At 50.5% G+C, this 23,035-nt stretch overlaps 1 pseudogene; it reads right to left on the reverse strand.

Annotated features, from left to right (window-relative positions):
* Positions 1 to 23,035, reverse strand: part of LOC136545476 (probable LRR receptor-like serine/threonine-protein kinase At3g47570) — a 37,783-nt pseudogene that overhangs the window by 12,634 nt on the left and 2,114 nt on the right.

Raw genomic sequence — 23,035 nt, forward strand, 5'->3', positions numbered from 1 at the left:
GGGGCTCCTTGCTCACATGATCAGTTGCGGCGACCAACGCGGAATTGGCCAGTCGACGTCGATCCTTCTTGTTCTTTTTGCCCCTCTGCATGGAGGGGCCCTCGTCTTGATCATCGCGCTTAGCCTTGCCCTTGTACCGTCCTCCGTTAAAGACCGCTCTGACTACCCCCTCGCTAGAGGCGTGGTTCGTGGCGACGTCGAGCAGGTCGCGAGTGGTCTGGGGCTTCAGACAGCCAAGCTTGTGAATCAAAGACTTATAGATTGTTTCGGAGAGGAACATGCTGATGACGTCCGCGTCGATGACATCAGGGAGGGAGTTGCATCATTTTGAGAACCTGCAGATGTAATCCCGTAGGGACTTGTTGGGCTCCTGCTGGCAGCTCTTGAGGTCCTAGGAGTTCCCTAGGTGGACGTATGTCCCCTAGAAATTCCTGATGAAGATCCTCTTGAGGTCCGCCCAGTCACGGATGCTGTCGTGCTGGAGGAATTTGAGCCACGCTCGAACATGTTCCCTTATGCAGATGGGGAGGTACTGAATGATGAAGTGGTCATCATCCATTCCTCTAGCTCGGCAGGTGAGCCAGAAGTCTTCGAGCCATATGTCGGGGTTCATCTCCTCGGTATACTTGGCGATGTTGGTAGGCAGTCGGAAGCACTAGGGGAACGGCTCTCTCTAGATGCGTCAGCCAAAGGCCCATGGTCCTGGGCCATCTGAGCTGGGACTCTGGTCGTCGAGTCGGCGACTACACCTAGGGTGCGTCTCACTAGTCCCCTCGATGGTCCGGCTAGAGCCCGAGCGGCCTGCTCTCGCCACCCTCTGATAGACGTCATCATCATGACGAACCTGGCGCTGGTTGTTGATGACGCTATGAGCGTCTCGGTTCGGCCCGAGGCGTTCACGCATAGGTGGCCGGTGTGGAACGGGTGTCGGGTCGAGCCGTGGTGCAGCTGTGGCTTCCGGTTTCACGCTCGGTGACTGTGGTGGTGAGCGAATGGAGCGATTTGACTAGTGCGGCCCTATTCCCCTGGTAGGGAAAGAGGCTACGGGTCGGTGTCGTGACATGGAGCTATCCACCTATTGAACAGCGGCGGTTTCCACCAGGGCCCAGAGGTTCCAGTGGACCGCCTGCTGCTAGGGGTCGATGGGCTCAGGAAGGCCGCGCAGAAGCATCGCCGCAGCATCGATGTTCTAGCCAGCCTGGGCGAACTATGGGGGATCATTCCACCTGTCCATGATTTGCGCTGGACCTGACGGGCGCAACCCCAGGCGTCGCTCGCTAGGTGACGCACATGGGGCGCAGCGGGCTGCGCCGAGCGCGCTGGCGCAGGTGGCGGTTGGTTCCACCGCCTTTGTCGTAGCTCCTCGCCGTGCTCCTACGCACACGCGAGAGCCTCCGCACGAGGGTCTAGAGGGGTGTGAGTCTGTAGAGACTCCGCAACTACCGGAAGCTGTCCCGGAGCATCCGCCATAGCGCACTCCCGGGACAGAGGGTGGCTAGGTGCCACCATGTCGCCGATGCTGGAGCCGTCGCTCTCAACATCGTCATCTATTAGGTCGTGGAAAGAGGCGGGAGCGTAGACCGCCATCCCCATGAATTCAGATGTAAGAGGGGGCGGCGTTAGCATGTTTCGAAGCCCCCGTGTGTACGTGTCCACGGGGGACGCAAGGCCGTAGGGGAACCGATTGCATGGCAGTTGCGGTGGGGACAAAGGGGTCCCTCTAGAAAATCAGCGGAAGATATAAAAAAGTGAGTAAAGAACAGTATGTATGTTACTCACTGTGGGGTTTGAGCCCTGAGTGGGCTCGGTGCGAAGCACAGGCGTCTCATCGTTGAAGTCACCGAGTGTCCCGGCGTCAAGGGAGGGCGCTCCTCCTCAGACGGGCGCTGGGACAAGTGCCTCCTCGTGGAGGCGAAGCACGATGAGCCGGTCAGCGATGAAGTCCAGGCTTTCGAAGAGGAAGGCCTGGGACGGCTCGATGACGGGAGGAACCCACATCCCAACGGGTGGGAGCGCGGGAAACTCCAGTGAGCCAAAGCGAGTTGTATCGCTTGAGCCCGCCATGCCAAAAACGATGGAAAGGTGGTCCATCCGATGACCAAAGGTGTGAACGTACGGCGTCCTTTCCACGGACGGCGCCAACTATTAGTGTGGAAAGTGACCAACTAGTAAATAGTTGTCATTTTGCCGTACGTTGTGATCGGATGTGGCCTAGCACTCAATGACACAGAGTTTATACTGGTTCAGGCAACGTGCCCTACGTCCAGTTTGAGTCGGTCGATGACTTTATTCCTGAGCCTAGGTGCTCAAAGTTTGTTGTGGGGTTACAAACGAGAGGGACTAAGACGGGGAGTATCAGAGGCCCGGTCGGACTCCGAACTGAAGGGCCAAGAGTGACGGGAGCTCCGACATGTGCTAAGTATTGGAACATATACTCTGTGTAGCTTTAGAGTGTCTAAAGCTAGCAGAGTGTGAGGCGGACTGATCCGTATATTGTTGGTAATTTTTCGAGAGTGATCGATCCCCTTCTTGGATAGAGCGCATCCCCTTTTATAGATGAAGGGGACGGCTTTATAAGACAGAGAGAGAGTGTGTGTGTGTGTGTGTGTGTGCGCTACATAGTCTTGTTGTCCACGCCGTTGGGTACAAGACGGTCATCGGTGCCTACAATACTGTTCGTGTCAGACGCGTGTGGCAGGCATTATCGTGTTTACCTGGTATGGCAAAGGACGGCGCCCGCAACACTGTAGGGCAAAGGACGGCACCCGCAACACTGTTTGGGTTCCGCCATGCCTAGAAGGTTTGCGAAGCACCCTTCTAGCATGGCCAGATAGTACTATCGTGCAGGTATGCAGGGTACGGTCCTCGGTATTGCGGTTGACTTGAGCGTCTTCCCGTATCTGCTCCGCCTAACTCTTTGGGTCCTTACCGAGCAGGTGTCCCCGTTCGGTCGTTTCCCAGTCGATTCCAACCACACCAGTCGGAGAAGAGCCACAAGCAGAGGTTCGGTGTACTCCCGGTTGGAGAAGTTGTTCGCCCTTCTGACCTATCGTTAGGTTTTTGGGTCGGCCCAGGAGTTGTGCGTCGTTCGCAACGTCATCTGCTGGGCCGAGCTTTCTACTGGGAAGCAGGTCCATGAGAGACCCCGGGTTTATGAACCTGACACAAGGTTTCCAGGGATGCTTCCATTTAGTTTGTTGTCCGTCAAATTAAGTACAATCAAGCCTACCATATTCTTGAACATAGCAGGTATGCTTCCTTGGAATGAATTGCCATCCAGTAAGAGGTTTTCCATAACCCTGTAGTTGCCAATAGTATCAGGTATCTCACCTGACAATTTGTTTCCTGATAGGAGGAGCTCTTCAAGATTTACCAAACCACCGACTTCTGATGGAAGTGGTCCCTCCAGCATGTTGTTGGACAAATCGAGAACCATTGAGATTGATCGTAGTTCCATAATTTCATTCGAAATCAATCTAGTAAGGTTGTTATTTTGTAGAGCTAAGCCTAAAAGTTTGCTCAAGTTTCCAATGCTTGGTGGAATTGGCCCCTCCAAGCTGTTGCCGCTTGCATTAAGTTGAAGTAGACTATAAAGGTTTCCGATGGAGGATGGTAGATGTCCTGAGAGGTAGTTTACATAGAGGCCTAGCTTCTGCAATCGTGTAAGCTTCTCGATGCTTTCAGGAATGACCCTAGTGAGTAAGTTTTTGCCAAAATCAAGCATCTCAAGACCTGCCAAATTTCCAATATGTGATGGGATGACACCGGATATGCTATTGTTGGAAATCTGCAGCCACTTGATATTAGTAGACAGATTAACCAATGAGCCTGGCAGTTTTCCTGAAAATCTGTTCCATCCAAAGGACAGTTCCTGTAATATGCTACAATTTGCCAAAGAACCCATAAATTCCCACTCTTCCTCATTATTTGCTTCTAACATGTTATGACCCATAGCAAACTCTTCAAGATTTTGCAATCCGCCCAATCCAGAAGGAACAATTCCGATAAAACTATTGAATGGGGCATAAAGAGCCTGGAGCCTAGAGAGATTGGTCAGTGACTCTGGAAGAGTTCTAGTAAATCGGTTTCCTCCAATCACAAGCTGTTGGATGCTGGGAAGGCTTTTCCCTAGGTCATACGGTAGACGACTGTAACAACCCAAAAATCCATACACCAAAAATACCAACTATCAAAAATTTTCTGAATAAACCCATGATTGGTGTATGGCATGCTAGGAAGCCCACCTAGTTGCACAAGTAGACCCTATGTTAGTGTTTAGAAGCATATGCATTGTAATCAACATGTGATTGGCTCTTTTTGATTTTATGTGATGTCAATAAAATCCATCAAGACCCATAACTAAAATCAATTAACATGCAAGAATATATAACGGTTAACCAAAACTTGTGTAGCCAACCCTTGGCTTTGGACTCCCTAAACCCTAATGACCCTTAGTGGACCCCACTAGGATGTATTCATGCTTGGCAACGCATGTATACACTCATAGAGACCCAAGGTATAGTTAGAATGGAAAAGTAGAAATAGAAAAGACTTAGAAAAGAGGAGAAAATGGAAAAGGCCATTTCGGCCAAGAGCAACCACGCGGCCCAGCCTGATCAGCCTGCTCATCCCCACAGTCGGTCCAGCATAGCTCTTTGCGGCTCGCTCTTGCGCAGCAGCTGCAGCCTACCCCACTGCCTAGCCCAGCCCCGCGCGTTCACACATAGGCCGACCCAGTAGAACAACATCCCTGCCCACTCGCCCTCGCATTCCAATGACGCCAGCGCCAACGTCATCGTTTTTCCCCACGACATCGACAGGAGGGACCCGCTTGTCATCCCCTTCCTCCCTTGGTCCCCCCCTCGCCCCCTCTGCATTTCGCGAAGGCAGAGCAGCCGTGATGCCAGGATGGAATCCCAGGGCTGCCCCGTTCGAACCTAGCCATCCCTGCTCCAACCAACTCCGATGCCCCCTTGGATGGCTGCCACGTCGCCGATCCGCGGCGCCTGGAACCACGTCTAGCCTCGCGCTCGCCTGGCGCGCAACAGCCATGGCCATGGATGACGCCACCACCTGCCACCCCTGTTCCCTCCTTGTCGAGCCACGGTCTGCGAAATTTAGGAGCACCAAAGCGCCCATGATCGCGCCGCGGCCCCAGAACCCTAGCCCAGCCTCGCTAGAGGCCCTCCGATCACCCCTCGATCTCCATCCGCCGTTCATCAAGCTCCATGGATGAGGCCCGCTATAAAACCCCTAGAACTGAGGCCCTAGCCCTCTCCTAGCCTTGCGCCGCCACCCAGCGGCAAACCACTTCACACCGAGCCAGAGAAGGGAGAGGGAGAAGGGAGAAGGAGGCTCCATCGGAGCACCTCCAAAGCCGCCGGAGCAGGAGACGATGCCACGATCGGCTACAGCAGCGCTATAGTTCTCCCTGCATGGCCACAACTCACCACTGCACTCACCTCTCCCTGCGCCAATAGCTTCCTTCGTTCAACACCTATGGTGAGCGCCCGACTCCCCCTTGCTCGCCGTCGTAGAGCCAACCATGAGCTCCGTCGCGTTTCCCCAACCTGGGGAAGCACAAGGCCGACTTCGAGCCCTCGGACACGCGCGTACACACATACACAGCTGACCAAGCCAAGGCAAGGCCTTCCCGAGCATCGAGCGCACGGGAACGCCATGCGCGACTGCCCTGACCGCCATTGCCACTGTGGCCAAGACCTTCGCGCACCATTCCACATTCCGGCCATCACAGAAACATAGAGGTAGCGCAAGCCTATGAGACAGGGTCACTTCAGTATAGAACGACAGAAGCCCTTGCCCTTTTGACTGCAGGAGCCCTGTTCCGCCGGAACCTTGACCTCGTCGGTGCGGACGCGCTCTAGAGCTCCACCGTGCCAAGCTCGCCCTCACCACCTCCAGCCGTCTCGCCCGTTGAGAGAACGCCGTAGGGCTTCACCTCGACTGTAGTACACCACTCCCGCTAGAAGATGGAGGCAGGAAGGACCTGGGATCGCTGCTCGCAACCACTTCGCCGAACCAACGTATGCCCTTGCCGCCATCATGCTGTGGTTGCCCTACCCATCTCCAGCCGCCTCGCCTGATGAGGCTTGGCCATCGAGCTCCGCTCCATCCTAGCGGACCTAGCCGCCCAAGAAGATGGAGAAGAAGGCGTCGCCTTGACCGAGTTTACCGCGACCAAGACATGTCGCTCGCCGGCACGACCGTCCGTCGGAGCGCCGCTGTGGCGCAACTGCCCTCGCTGATTCTGGCCACCTCGCTCCACGGGGAGTGGCCGATGATGCCCTCCATGACCCCGTTCGTCCAGACACCTAGTCGGCTAAGGCCGTAGTCCCACCTAGCCCCTCGCCGCCGCCAAGGTGACCTTGTTGGAGCTCTGTTACGAGCGCCATAGTGGAGCGGACCCCGCTGCATGCCCTGGACACTAGAGAAGCCGCCTATAGGCCCTCTCGGGCCACAATTAGACGGAAGAAGGCACCCTTGGCCCCAATTGATCCGCAGCCGCCTTGCTGCCATAGCCACCGTGCCCGCCGTCGCGGCGCTGCCGCTCTGCTGGACCCCAGCCATCCTTGTGGCCATGTGTGCACTCAATGGAGTTCCTGGGAGTGTTTGCACCTCACCAAAGCCCCGCAGTGGCCCCGTACCAGCCTCGCCATCGCTCACCATGCCATCGACCGCCTCGCCGCCCTGCGCCACCGTGCTACTCGCGTCGCCTGCGCGGAGCTCCATTCCCAGTCTTGTGCCCCCTTGGACTCATCGTAACCCCACAGTGCTGGTGCACCCGTCAGTCACCCTACCAAGCCGCCGTTGCGCAAGCTCGCCGCCGATGGATCACTGCCGCGCAAAATAGAGGATGGGGAAGAGAAGGGGGAGCAGAGGAATGGCGACCATGCCCTGATCCTGTTCACCGTGAACCTAAGAGACAGGAGGAGAAAGTGAGCCTGGTCCACGATGGACTGAGTCAGTGGTCCATCAGACCCTTGCCTACCGGTGCACCGTGAGCCAGCTCCATGCACCGAAGCCCGCTGGAGGCCCAACTAGCCACGTGGATGGTGTAACTGAGTGACACGTGTCAGCACGATATTCATTCAGCCTTTTCCATTTTTAGAAATGGATTTAATCTTCAGAAATCCATAACTAATTCATACGACCTCAGAAAAATTTGAAACCAGGACCAAAATTCATCTAAAATCGAGATCTATGCAATGAACCCATGTTTGAGTGCATTTGACTCTTTTGAATTTCCATTGCTTCTTTGTGCTATTCTATAGACATCGCTAACGCGACTGTAATACGACCGTTTGTAGACTCGGAGGAGAATCAGACGGACGAGGATTGTGAGTACCGTGAGGAGTATGGAGACGACTACACTGAAGGTGCCACATCCCACCCAACCTCGTAGCACTTATTACGCATGGCTAATATAGAACTGCTATTGCTTTACTTTACTGTTATAATCATACTATGATAGGACTTGCATGGTAGTATGCTTACCTGATGGCCACTACCTTGACGCAACCTTACCCCTGCATACCCTGCTATTAGGCTAGACACACGCTTACTGCTATATTTCATTGCTTGTACTTCTACTACGCTTATACAACATTAATGCGTGGTGTTATCTAGACTATGGGGAGAGTGCTACGTGTGTGACTTGGGTGTGTGGAGGGTGAGGGTTGTGTTGACCAAGTTGGAGTATACGACGAGCCTGGGGCAAGTCTTGCCGCGGGGTGCTACCTGGGCACCCCTGGAAATGGATACCTGTGGTGGGTAAATGGTATATGAGGTGGCCCTGGGTGTGAACCTGTGATGGTAGGAGCCTGGGGTGGAGGTGCTGTGGTGGCACGATAAATGGAAACCCTGATGAAGACATTCTGGCTTGGTCATCCCTAAGGACTTACTAGTACTCAGATTCACCGGGAAGCCATACGTACCACTCGCCCTATATGGTGCGGGACGGCCGGACTACTTGGTAGGATATTGCCACTACTGCTAGGTTGATAGCGGACAGTGTAAGGAGGTATGGGGCACGAAGGATTTCCTCCACACCCTTCCGAGACTTCATGGAGACCTTGTGGACCCAGCTCATGACTCAAAGTTTCAGCCACCCCAGACTAGACTTGGGGTGTACCAGGGCTGAATGGTAGAGTGGCATTAACCTAGGCTAGCAAGCGGCCGGAATCAGCCCAGTTGATGATGGTCAGCGAGGAAGGCGGATCTTGTGGTTATATAAAACCTCTGCAGAGTGTATGGTTGATCGATCGATACATGTGCCGACTTGTCAGCTATGGACCTTTCCTGGGTTTCGCTTAAACTAGATTGTGAGATGAGTCCTTCTCTTCTTCCCCCGTGAGAGAGTGTCGTTCATAGCTAGGGGCTATGGTTTTTAAGACAGTGCCGAGAGGGAGTTGGCCTGTCGATTGAGAGATGGTATGGTGATGGTGTGGATGGTGGTATATCGGTCCCAGGATCGGAACCTAGCTCCGGAAAGGGAATGGGGTGGAATGTGTGTGGGAATGGTGTTAAAACTTGACTATACAATAATATACTTGATATGCTAATACATAGGAAACCCCATCCTTATAGGTTCCTTTTGATTATATCCAACTTGCATCCAATTTCCACAAAGCATAGCTCATAGGGTGGGAGTGGCCAGTACAAATCGTACTGATAAATTTTGGCACACAGGTTCTGTTGAGGAGTATAGCTCCGAGGAGTTTGATGGTTGAGGGGTTCGTGCCTACGCTCGAGTTTGGCGATCTTATCTTCAAGCTATTCTGAATGAATGCTACTTTTGATTCCGCCAATGCGGCGATGTAATAAATTATGTAATTTCGCACTATTTGTACTCTGATATTATCGTTGTATGGATGTGGTATTTGACTGGAATTTGGGTAATATGGTCTACAATGGTCTTATTATACTTCGACTCTATGGATTTTCCTTCATGGAAATCAGGTCGCTTTAGTTGGTATCAGAGCCATACTTGACCATCGGACGAAACCCTCAGAAATAGACGATAGAATAGGACGTGAACAACCCTTCTTTCGGTTATATACCGACCCTGCATTTACTTTTATGCAAGGCTTATCTATTATTGACCTGCTAACACCTGATTCCTTAAAACATGCAGATGGCAACGAACGTCGACTGGCCGCCTCTAGGACCGCTACCTCTGGACCACGCCAAGCTTACCTTCAACCTATGTGAGCTCGGGGGTTTTGCATAGACCCTCTGCCGAGTTCTCATCATGTTAGGAGTCCTTGATGATCTTGTCAAGGTCACCTGCACCGGGAAGCCAGCTCAGGAAGGAGGAATCGAAGGACCGATTGTCACCTCAGTCGAGTTCTTAGCTAGCACTACCTTACCTTCTGTCCCAGCTTTCACCGAGATGACTACAGAGGACACAGTCGAGGAGGGACTACAAGCTATCTCACACAAGGCACTTCGTAGAGTGATGAGGGACCACTACGAGCACTTGAAGACGACAGAGTTCCGTCTACTTCCCCAGGCCCTTGACCTCAGCCTTACCCCTAGTGAGAAGAGTTTTGTAGCTAGTAGAGTTATCTTTGCCGAGGAGGACAGATGCCTTCGCATCTTGGCTATCCACCTACTGGAGCAGGATAGGTACGTGACCCAGCTAGAGTAGAGGAGACATCAGGACTAGGCCCTTCTATGGGGGTACTAGGAGCGAGACTCGTAGGGAGCACAGGAGCGAGCTAGTCTACTTGAGACAGTTGCCAAGCTACAGGACGAGCTCAACCGTCGTGAATAAGTCCATAGAGCCAAGGTCACCGACTTACAGGATAAAGCCGCCGACCTAGGCAATAGGAACTGCTATATCGATAGCAAGGTCTTGGAGTTGCAGAGAGAGTTGGACGACAAGAAGGCCGAGTTCAACCACAGAGGAGACAGAGAGAGGTCCAAGGGGATTGATATGCTGAAAATCCAATCTCAGAACAAGACCATGGCTCAGGATCTAGAGGAGTTCAGGAAGAAGTCCGTTCGCAACCAGGGTCACCTGATCGAGGTACTCAGGCAGAACGAGTACCTATAGGACAAGTGTGAGAGGACTTGGCAGGCTTGGTAGAAGTCTGACAAGAAGCGCCTTAGGGAGATGAAGGGTATGTGGGACTAGCTACCCAAGGAGATTTGCAGCAAAACGAAGCCTAGGATAGAGGAGTTTGAGTTAGCCCCAACTCACCTCAACCAAGATGCCTGCCCTACCCTACCTGGAGCCAAGCCTACTGAGGAGCTCGCCGAGGCCTTGAAGTACATGTCCCGACTTCACAAGTCTGACAAGGAGATCGAGATTGAGAATAGTCGTATCCTAGCTGCGGTGTACGAGTTAGAGTAGATGACCCTGCGTGGTCATGAGTCATGTCAGTGGCTTCCATAGGTTGTACCCCTTGATGTACCCCTTATGAGATGTAATATGAGACACTATGCGTAGTATGATTCTCGCAAGTCTTCAAGTGTAGCTACTGGAGATGATGCCATGTAATAAAACCCATGTAATGAATATTTTGGATCTTATTGCATCTTGTGGATCTTAATGCTTCTTTGTAATGAATGTTGGATAGTATAAATGTTTTTCTTTAAATCGTCAAAAATCATGTAATCATACTAAATTATAAGCACTTATGGCATAAACACTAAAATTCCTATGATTCGTGTTGCAGATGCCGAACCGCCGATCTAATCGCCTAATGAACCATGGACGTGTGCCCACCCCCGAACCAGTTGAACCAAATGGGGGGCGTGGCAGTAACAACCGTGGCCATGGCTATGGTCGTGGACGTGGAGGGATACCCTTCAACCTGGAGAATACCCCGCCGCCTGAGGAGAACCTTCCGCCACCACCACCACCGAACCTGGCAGAAGTGATGGCACAACAGACTCAACTTCTTGCAGCTCTTGTTAACGGAGCAAACCGTCGCCAGGGAGGTCAGCAGAATGACTTCCAAAGGAAGCTGGAAGGATTTCTGAAGCTAAGGCCACCTACCTATGATGGCACCGACCCTGAGCCGCTTGTAGCTGATGACTAGCTCAAGGAGATGGAGAAGAAGCTTGACCTCACTACTTTCACCAATGATGAGTGTGTTGGAGCAGCCGCACACCAGCTCACAGGTGTAGCACGCGCCTGGTGGGATAGTTTCAGTGATTCCCATGAGGACCCTGCCAACATCTCGTGGGATGAGCTCGCCAAAGCATTCACTGAGTATCACATTCCCAAGGGTATCATGGAGGCCAAAGCTGAGGAGTTCCGCAACATCAAGATGGGAAAGGATAGGGTGACTGAGTACACTACTCGTTTCACCAATCTTCTTCGCTATGCACCTTCCTATGTTTTGAACTCTGAGAAGGAGAACCTGTACTATTACCGCAAGGGACTTAACCCGCACATCAAGTTGAAGTTTGGTGGTATTGAGAGTAACACGTTGCGTGCTCTGGTGGATCGCTGCATCCAGATCGAGAAAGATCATGCTGAAGCTGGAGAGGAGTATAGGGAGAGGAAGCATAAGCCTGAGGAGTCCTTCCGTGGCTGTGATCGTAAGAGGTTCCATAGAGATGCACCATCTAGGGAACGCTCTCGCCACAATAGGGATGACAACCCTAGATCGAGTAGGGGTAGTGGAGGCTACACCGCCAAATACTCCCGCCCTACTCAGGATTGTTACACCCGGGACCGCTATGCTCAGGACCGCAACACTTAGGACCGTTTCAACCGTCCCCGCTTAGCGAATGAACACCCAGCACAGAACTGCCCTGCACCAAGCACTGGAAACTGGAAGGCACCCGCGCCAATCCCTACAGGCGGTACGCCTTTCACCTGCTTTGCTTGTGGCCAACTAGGTCACAAAGCCGCTGAGTGCCCACAGAACTCAGCTGCTCAGAAGTCTTAGTTCAAGGGATCTGCTACCCGTGGATGTCTCAACCATCTGGACACTGAGGAAGCACAGGCTGCCCCTGACATTGTATACAATATGTTTTTAGTTAATGGTAATACTACATTAGTTCTATTTGACTCTGGAGCAACTTGTTCTTACATATCATCCAAGTTTGCACGAGAGCATGACCTGCCTATAATCCCACGTGGAAAGCCTATCATCACCATCTCACCTTTAGGAGACCTAAAATGCACCCACATCTATAAGGGAGTGAGTCTTACCATTGAGGGTCTTATCTTTAAAGCTGACCTAACCCTGTTACCTTCCACAAACCTAGATGTCATCTTAGGTATGGATTGGTTAACCATTCACCAAGGTATCATATCATGTTCACCTAGATATGTCCAAGTGACCCACCCATCAGGCCAAGTTATTAGATGTGAACCTCAGTCTAGAAAGTCCACTTCCATCCTATGTGCCCTTAAAGCGAGTTCAGAATCGCAAAAAGAGGAGAAGATAGTTCATGATATGCCTGTGGTCAGAGATTATCCTGATGTATTCCCTAAAGAATTACCGAGTATGCCACCAGACCGTGATGTAGAGTTCATCATTGATCTTTTGCCAAGAACAGGACCCATTACCAAGAGACCCTATCGCATGTTAGTTGATGAACTGGCCGAGCTCAAGAAACAACTTGATGAGCTCATCTCGAAGGGATATATCAGACCCAGTGCTTCACCCTGAGGATCCCCCATTCTGTTTGTTAAGAAGAAGGATGGCTCAATGAGAATGTGCATTGATTACCGAAACTTGAACATAGTCACCATCAAGAATAAGTACCCTCTGCCAAGAATCGATGATCTGCTTGATCAGCTTCGAGGTGCTATGTATTTCTCTAAGATTGATCTCAGATCTGGCTATCATCAGATGAAGATTCAAGAGAGTGACATCCCAAAGACAACTTTTGTGACTAGGTATGGGCAGTTTGAGTTCACTGTGGTGTCCTTTGGACTCACAAATGCTCCCGCATACTTCATGAACATGATGAATAAGGTTTTCATGAATGAACTAGATAAGTTCGTGGTAGTATTCATTGATGACATCCTTGTCTATTCATCCACCGCTGAAGAACACGAACATCATCTAAGAACTGTGCTTGAGAAACTAGCCCAACATCAGCTCTACACAAAGTTCAGCAAATGCGAATTCTGGCTACAAAGAGTTGCCTTCCTAGGCCATGTACTATCAGCTGAAGGTGTCACAGTTGACCCAACCAAGATTGAAGCTGTGAAAGAGTGGGATCAACCCCATAATGTGACAGAAGTCAGAAGTTTCTTGGGATTGGCTGGATATTATCACCGATTCATTGAGAACTTCTCCAAGATAGCCCGTCCAATGACCAACCTTCTGAAGAAGACTAAGGAGTTTGAATGGATGCCCGAGTGCGAACAAAGCTTCTAGGAATTGAAACAGAAGCTTACCACAACTCCTATGCTAGCATTGCCTGATATCAGCAAAGATTTCGTAGTCTATTGTGATGCATCCCGTCAAGGACTTGGTTGTGTACTAATGCAAGATGGAAGAGTGATAGCATATGCGTCTCGACAGTTGAAAGAACATGAGAACCGTTACCCTACTCATGATCTTGAGTTAGCAGTAGTTGTGCATGCCTTAAAGATCTGGAGACACTACTTGATAGGCAACAAGTGTGATATCTACACTGATCACAAGAGCTTGAAGTACTTTTTCACTCAAGAAGATTTGAATATGAGGCAACGCCGATGGCTAGAGTTGATCAAGGACTATGACCTAGAAATTCACTATCATCCAGGAAAAGCTAATATAGTCGCAGATGCTCTCAGCCGCAAGAGTTACTGTCACACTTTGATCACTGAATCCGTACCACCTGAGCTCAAGGAAGAGATTGAAGATTTCCAACTTGAAATACTACCGCTCGAATTGTTGAATGAACTTCGCATACAGTATGATCTCATAGATCGCATCCATCAAGCTCAGAAAAGTTGTGAAGAGATCGAATATTTCCGTAGTCTGATGAAACTAGGCTACAAGACCAACCACCAAGAAGATGAATAAGGAACCATTTGGTTCAAGGACAGAATCTATGTCCCTTCCGAACCAGCACTACAAGAGGAGATTCTGTCTGAAGCCCATGATTCTAAGTACTGTATTCACCCTAAAAATTCAAAGATGTATCAAGACTTGAAGAAACACTTTTGGTGGAAAGGCATGAAGACATACATTGTGGGACATGTGGCATGATGTGACACCTATAATAGAGTCAAGGCTGAACATCAAAGGTCTGCAGGTTTGCTAAAGCCTCTTGACGTTCCCGAGTGGAAATGGGAGAGCATATCCATGGATTTCATAGTTGGATTGCCCCGCTCACAGAAATGCAATGATTCCATCTAGGTGATTGTTGATCATTTGACCAAGATTGCTCACTTTGTACCAGTTAAGACCAAAACTAATGCCAAAAAATTGGCAGATCTATATATTGAGCATATTCTCAGACTGCATGGAGCTCCCTCTAGAATTGTGTCTGATCGTGGTCCTCAGTTTGTGTCCCGATTCTGGGAAGCCCTGCACAAGTCCATTGGAACCAAACTTGATTTTAGTACCGCTTACCACCCACAGACAGATGGACAAACTAAACGAGTAAATCAGATTTTAGAAGACATGCTTCGCGCTAGTGTACTGAATTATGGCTCTGATTGGGAGAAATGCCTACCCTATGCAGAGTTCTCTTACAACAACAGCTACCAAGCCAGTATCAAGATGTCGCCATTTGAAGCTCTATATGGCAGACCTTGTAAGACACCTTTGATGTGGTCCCAACCGGGAGAAAGATCATTCTTTGACTCCACCAAGATTCAAGATGCCGAAGAAGGAGTTGCCCAAGTGAAGGAGAACTTGCGAATTGCCCAAAGTCGATACAAGAGCTATGCTGACAAAAGAAGAAGAGAACTTGAGTTCAATGTGGGAGACTTCGTCTATCTCAAGGTATCCCCGCTACATGGAACTATTAGATTCCATGTGAAAGGAAAGCTAGCCCCTAGATTTGTTGGGTCATACAAGATGCGCAAGAGAATTGGAAAACTCGCTTACAAACTTGAGCTACCTAAGGAATTGGCGGGTGTACATCCTGTATTCCATGTCTCACAGCTACGCAAGTGTTTGAGAGTGCTCGATGAAGTAGTTCCAACTGATACACTTGACATTCAAGATACACTTGAGTATAAAGAACGTCCTATCAGAATTCTGGGGAGAGACACCAAGGAGACCCGAAGCAAAACTATTCCTATGTGCAAGATCCAATGGAGCAACCACACTGAGAGAGAAGCAACATGGGAGAAAGAGTCTGATCTCCGACTAAACTATCCTTATCTTTTTGAAGGGTACGTACCATTTTAATCTCGGGGATGAGATTCTGTTAAGGGGGTAGGACTGTAACAACCGAAAAATCCATACACCAAAAATACCAACTATCAAAAATTTTCTGAATAAACCCATGATTGGTGTATGGCATGCTAGGAAGCCCACCTAGTTGCACAAGTAGACCCTATGTTAGTGTTTAGAAGCATATGCATTGTAATCAACATGTGATTGGCTCTTTTTTATTTTATGTGATGTCAATAAAATCAATCAAGACCCATAACTAAAATCAATTAACATGCAAGAATATATAACGGTTAACCAAAACTTGTGTAGCCAACCCTTGGCTTTGGACTCCCTAAACCCTAATGACCCTTAGTGGACCCCACTAGGATGTATTCATGCTTGGCAACGCATGTATACACTCAGAGACCCAAGGTATAGTTAGAATGGAAAAGTAGAAATAGAAAAGACTTAGAAAAGAGGAGAAAATGGAAAAGGCCATTTTGGCCAAGAGCAACCGCGCGGCCTAGCCTGATCAGCCTGCTCATCCCCGCAGCCGGTCCAGCACAGCTCTTCATGGCTTGCTCTTGCGCAGCAGCCGTAGCCTACCCCACTGCCTAGCCTAGCCCCGCGCATTCGCACATAGGCCGACCCAGTAGAACAACATCCCGGCCCACTCGCCCTCGCATTCCAATGACACCAGCGCCAACGTCAACGTTTTTCCCCGCGATGTTGACAGGAGGGACCCGCTTGTCATCCCCTTCCTCCCTTGGTCCCCCCTTGCCCCCTCTGCATTTCGCGAAGGCAGAGCAGCCGCGATGCTAGGATGGAATCCTAGGGCTGCCCCGTTCGAACCTAGCCATCCCTGCTCCAATAGACTCCGACGCCCCCTTGGATGGCTGCCACGTTGCCGATCCGCGATGCCTAGAACCACGTCCAGCCTTGCGCTCGCCTGGCATGCAACGGCCATGGCCATGGATGATGCCACCACCTGCCACCCCTGTTCCCTCCTTGTCGAGCCACGATTTGCGAAATTTGGGAGCACCAAAGCGCCCACGATCGCGCCGCGGCCCCAGAACCCTAGCCTAGCCTTGCTAGAGGTCCTCCGATCACCCCTCGATCTCCATCCGCCGTTCACCGAGCTCCATGGATGAGGCCCGCTATAAAACCCCTAGAACTGAGGCCCTAGCCCTCTTCTAGCCTTGCGCCGCCACCCAGCGGCAAACCACTTCACACCGAGCCAGAGAAGGGAGAGGGAGGAGGGAGAAGGAGGCTCCGTCAGAGCACCTCCGAAGCTGTCGGAGCAGGAGACGACGCCACGATTGGCTACTGCAGCGTTGCAGTTCTACCTGCATGGCCACGACTCACCACTGCACTCGCCTCTCCCTGTGCCAGTAGCTTCCTTCGTTCAACACCTACGGTGAGCGCTCGACTCCCCCTTGCTCGCCATCATAGAGCCCACCATGAGCTCTGTCGTGTTTCCCCAACCTGGGGAAGCACAAGGCCGGCTTCGATCCCTCGAACACGCGCGTACACACGTACACAGCTGACCAAGCCAAGGCAAGGCCTTCTCGAGCGTCGAGCGCATGGGAACGCCATGCGTGACTGCCCTAACTGCCATTGCCACTGTGGCCAAGACCTTCGCGCACCATTCCACGTTCTGGCCATCGCAGAAACATAGAGGTTGCGCAAGCCTGTGAGAGAGGGTCGCTTCGGTATAGAACGACGGAAGCCCTTGCCCTTTTGACCGCAGGAGCCCTGTTCCACCGGAACCTTGACCTCGTCGGTGCGGACGCGCTCTAGAGCTCCACCGTGCCGAGCTCGCCCTCACCACCTCCAGCCGTCTCGCCCGTCGAGAGAACGCCGTAGGGCTTCGCCTCGACTGTAGTACACCACTCCCGCTAGAAGATGGAGGTAGGAAGGACCTGGGATCGCCGCTCGCAACCACTTCACCGGACCAACGTATGCCCTTGCCGCCGTCATGCCGCGGTTGCCCTGCCCATCTCCGGCTGCCTCGCTTGACGAGGCTTGGCCATCGAGCTCCGCCCCATCCTAGCGGACCTAGCCGCCCAAGAAGATGGAGAAGAAGGCGCCGCCTTGACCGAGTTTACCGCGACCAAGACCTATCACTCGCTGGCACGACCGTTCATCGGAGTGCCGCTGTGGCGCAACTGCCCTCGCCGATTCCAGCCACCTCGCTCCGCGGGGAGTGGCCGATGATGCCCTCCATGACCCCGTTCGTCCAGACACCTAGTCGGCTAAGGCCGTAGTCCCACCTAGCCCCTCGCCACCGCCAAGGTGACCTCGTTGGAGCTCTGTTACGAGCGCCATAGTGGAGCAGACCCCGCTGCGTGCCCTGGACACTAGAGACGCCGCATATAGGCCCTCTTGGACCACAATTAGATAGAAGAAGGCACCCTTGGCCCCAATTGAGCCGCAGCTGCCTTGCTGCCACAGCCACCGTGCCCGCTGTCGCGGTGCTGCCGCTCTGCTGGACCTTGGCCATCCTTATGGCCATGTGTGACTCGATGGAGTTCTGGGGAGTGTTTGCACCTCACCGAAGCCCCGTAGTGGCCCCATACCAGCCTCATCGTCGCTCGCCACGCCACCGACCGCCTCGCCGCCCCGCGCCACCGTGCTACTCGCGTCGCCCGTGCGGAGCTCCATTCCCCGTCTTGAGCCCCCTTGGACTCGTCGTAACCCTGTGGTGCTGGTGCACCCGTCAGCCGCCCTGCCAAGCCACCATCACGCGAGCTCGCTGCCGGTGGATCACTGCCGCATGAAATAGAGGATGGTGAAGAGAAGGGGGAGCAGAGGAATGGCGGCCATGCCCTGAGCTTGTTCACTATGAACCTGAGAGACAGGAGGAGAAAGTGAGCCTGGTCCACGATGGACTGAGTCAGTGGTCCATCGAACCCTTGCCTACCGGCGCACCGTGAGCCAGCTCCATGCACCGAAGCCCGCTGGAGGCCCAACTAGCCACGTGGATGGTGTAACCGAGTGACACGTGTCAGCACGATATTCATTCAGCCTTTTTCCATTTTCAGAAATGGATTTAATCTTCAGAAATCCATAACTAATTCATACGACCTCAGAAAAATATGAAACTAGGACCAAAATTCATCTAAAATCGAGCTCTATGCAATGAACCCATGTTTGAGTGCATTTGGCTCTTTTGAATTTCCATTGCTTCTTTGTGCTATTCTATAGACATCGCTAACGCGACTGTAATGCGATCATTTGTAGACTCGAAGGAGAATCAGATGGACGAGGATCATGAGTACCATGAGGAGTACGGAGACGACTACACTGAAGGTGCCATATCCCACCCAACCTCGTAGCACCTATTACGCATGGCTAATATAGAATTGCTTTTGCTTTACTTTACTATTATAATCATACTATGATAGGACTTGCATGGTAGTATGCTTACTTGATGGTCTCTACCTTGACGCAACCTTACCCCTGTATACCCTGCTATTAGGCTAGACACACGCTTACTGCTATATTTCATTGCTTGTACTTCTACTACGCTTATACAACATTAATGCGTGGTGTTATCTGGACTATGGGGAGAGTGCTGCGTGTGTGACTTGGGTGTGTGGAGAGTGAGGGTTGTGTCGACCAAGTTGGAGTATACGACAAGCCTAGGGCAAGTCTTGCCATGGGGTGCTACCTAGGCACCCCTGGAAATGGATACCTGTGGTGGGTAAATGGTATATGAGGTGGCCCTGGGTGTGAACCTGTGATGGGAGGAGCCCGGGGTGGAGGTGCTGTGGTGGCACGATAAATGGAAACCCTGATGAAGACATTTTGGCTTGGTCATCTCTAAGGACTTACTAGTACTCAGATTCATCGGAAAGCCTTATGTACCACTCGCCCTATATGGTGCGGGACGGCCGGACTACTTGGTAGGATATTGCCACTACTGCTAGGTTGATAGCGGACAGTGTAAGGAGGTACGGGGCACGAAGGATTTTCCCCACACCCTTCCGAGACTTCATGGAGACCTTGTGGACCCAGCTCATGACTCATAGTTTTAGCCACCCCAGACTAGACTTGGGGTGTACCAGGGCTGAATGGTAGAGTGGCATTAACCTAGGCTAGCAAGTGGCCGGAATCAGCCTAGTTGACGACGGTCAGCGAGGAAGGCAGATCTTGTGGTTATGTAAAACCTCTGCAGAGTGTATGGTTGATCGATCGATACATGTGCCGACTTGTCGGCTATGGACCTTTCCTAGGTTTCGCTTAAACTAGATAGTGAGATGAGTCCTTCTCTTCTTCCCCCGTGAGAGAGTGTCGGCCATAGCCAGGGGCTACGGGCTTTGAGAAAGTGCCGAGAGGGAGTTGGCCTGTCAATTGAGAGATGGTATGGTGATGATGTGGATGGTGGTATATCGGTCCTAGGATCGGAACCTGGCTCCGAAAAGGGAATGGGGTGGAATGTGTGTGGGAATGGTGTTAAAACTTGACTATACAATAATATACTTCATATGCTAATATATAGGAAACCCCAGCCTTATAGGTTCCTTTTGATTATATCTAACTTGCATCCAATTTCCACAAAGCATAGCTCATAGGGTGGGAGTGGCCAGTACAAATCGTACTGATAAATTTTGGCACACATGTTCTGCTGAGGAGTATAGCTTCGAGGAGTTTGACGGTTGAGGGGTTCGTGCCTACGCTCGAGTTTGGCGATCTTATCTTCAAGCTGTTCTGAATGAATGCTACTTTTGATTCCGCCAATACGGCGATGTAATAAATTATGTAATTCCGCACTATTTGTACTCTGATATTATCGTTGTATGGATGTGGTATTCGACTGGAATTTGGGTAATATGATCTACAACAGTCTTATTACACTTGGACTCTATGGATTTCCCTTCGTGGAAATCAGGTCGCTTCAACGACCATGTTGTCTCAACATAGTAGGTCCCAAGCCTTGGTAAAGGAGGAGGGTTGTGATAGTCGTGGCGAGCCAACGTTATCCCTAGCCATTCTAATGGAGATGAAACCCGAAAGAAAACCATTGGGGTGTAACCCTCTTAGCGACGCACCATATTGGAACCTAGGTATGGTGTTAAATGAGCAAGGGCCGGGTTGTCACTCCCATGACGCGCCGTATCGTGATCTAGGCACGGTGTCAAGTGAGCAAGGATCGGGTCGTCACATGTTTAGTGGCGCGCTACATCGACGCTCGGGTGTAGTGAAAAATGAGCAAGGGTCTTCACATCTAAGTCGATGGGTGCGAAGGGTAAGGAAGCTAGTTGAAGCAACTAGGATCCATTTAGGTAGTTGGAATATAGGGTCGCTTATAGGTAAGTTAAGAGAATTAGTTGATACCATGACTAGGAGGCGTGTAAATATATTATGCGTTCAAGAGACTAAATGAAAAGGTCAGAAGGCGAAGGAGGTGGACAATACAGGTTTCAAGCTTTGGTACACAGGGACAGTCGTGAATAGAAATGGAGTAGGAGTTTTGATTGATAAAAGCCTCAAGAATAGTGTGGTGGGAGTGAGAATGTAAGGAGATAGGATTATCTTAGTCAAGCTTGTCATTGGTGATATGGTCTTGAACGTAATTAGTGCGTATGCCCTCCAAGTAGGCCTTGACGAGAGTGCTAAGAGACAGTTCTAGGAAGACTTAGATGGCCTGATTAGAGCTGTACCTAGTAGTGAGAAGCTTTTTATAGGAGGAGATCTTAATGAGCATATAGGTACTACAAGCGTAGGTTTCGAGGCAGTTCATGGAGGTTTTGGGTATGGTAGTAGGAATCAGGAGGGGGAGGAAGTTCTAGACTTCACGGTAGCTTTGACCTGATGATAGCCAACACTTTCTTTAGAAAGAGAGAATCTCATCTAGTGACCTTTAGTAGCGGACAACACTCTAGCTAGATTGACTTTGTCCTCGCAAGAAGAAAGGACAAACGAGCATGCTTGGGTTGCAAGGTGATACCAAGGGAGTGTGTTGTTTCTCAACATAAGCTTTTGGTGGCAGACTTTTGTTTTTAGGTGCGTGCCCGTAGGGATAAACAAGCTAAGATTGAAAGAACAAAGTGGTGGAAACTGAAAGGGGAGGCGATAGAGGTATTCAGGGAAAGGGTTATCAAAGAGGGCTCTTGGAAGGAAGAAGAGGACATAAACAACATGTGGGAGAAGATGTCAACCAACATTCGGAAGGTCGCCTCAGAGGTGTGTGGAGTAACCAAAGGAAGTGAAGGCGAGGCTAAAGATACTTGGTGGTGGAACGAGGAAGTCCAAAGGGCTATTAAGGAGAAGAAAGAATGCTATAGTTGCTTGTACCATGACATGAGTGTGGACAACATAGAGAAGTACAAGGTGGCAAAGAAGACTGCAAAGCGAGCTGTAAGTGTGGCAAAGGGTAGAGGGTACGAGGATTTTTACCAACATTTGAGTACGAAGGAAGGAGAGAATGACATTTATAGGATGGTTAGGGTTCGTGAGAAAAAGACAAGGAACTTCAACCAAGTTAAGTGCATTAAGGATGAAAGTGAGCGTCTCATGGTGAAGGAGGATGAGATCCGACATCGATGGCAAGAGTATTTTGACAAATTGTTCAATGGTGAGAATACGGATACAATATTTCAGTTGGATGACTCTTTTGATGACACAAATAGGCGCTTTGTGCGGAGAATCCAAGAATATGAGGTCAGAGAGGCGTTGAAAAGGATGAAAGGAGGTAAGCCGATGGGACCGGATGGTATCCTAATCGAGGTGTGGAGATGCCTTGGGGACATAGCTATAGTATGGCTAACCAAGCTGTTTAACCATATTTTTTGATCGAACAAGATGCCTTACGAGTGGAGGAGAAGTATATTGGTACTGATCTACAAGAATAAAGGGGATATTCAAAGTTGTACTAATTACCGAGGAATTAAGTTGATGAGCCATACTATAAAGCTATGGGAGAGAGTTATCAAGCATCGCTTGAGAGTAATAACGCGAGTCTCTATGAACCAATTTGATTTCATGCCCGGAAGGTCAACCATGGAAGCCATTTTCTTAACAAGCTAAGTTATGGAGCGGTATAGGGAGAAGAAGAAGGACCTACACATGGTTTTTATTGACTTGGAGAAGGCTTATGATAAAATAACAAGGAATGTTATGTGGTGGGCTTTGGACAAACATAAAGTCCCAACGAAGTACATCGGGCTCATTAAGGACATGTACAACAATGTTGTGACTAGTGTTCGAACAAGTGATGGAAACACTGATGACTTTCCGATTAGGATAGGACTACATCAAGGGTCAGCTTTGAGCCCTTATTTGTTTGCTTTAGTGATGGATGAGGTCACAAGGGACATACAAGGGGACATCCCTTGGTGTATGCTTTTCGCGGACGATGTAGTGCTAGTTGATGAAAGTCGGACATGAGTGAATAAAAAAACTGAAGTTATGGCGGGAGACTTTGGAGTCCAAAGGTTTTAGACTTAGTAGAACTAAAACTGAGTATATGAGATATGACTTCGGCACTACTACTCGGGAGGAGAAATGATGAGTACAGGCCCGATCTTCCGAGAGGTAGCCGGTAAGTTCGATTTGTGGAGATCTCGACGTTGGCGATCCGGCTTCAAATCAGACACGATTCGAACCCTGCAACCGTTACACCACTGCTCCGTTGGTTATCAACCAAGCACAACTTGATTGACCTCGCCAAGAAGGCTTTTCCTGCAAGCGAATCAAAGAGCACAAGCAAGAAGGTAAAA

Source organism: Miscanthus floridulus, chromosome 3, assembly GCF_019320115.1.
Source record: "Miscanthus floridulus cultivar M001 chromosome 3, ASM1932011v1, whole genome shotgun sequence".
NCBI classification, from domain to species: domain Eukaryota; kingdom Viridiplantae; phylum Streptophyta; class Magnoliopsida; order Poales; family Poaceae; genus Miscanthus; species Miscanthus floridulus.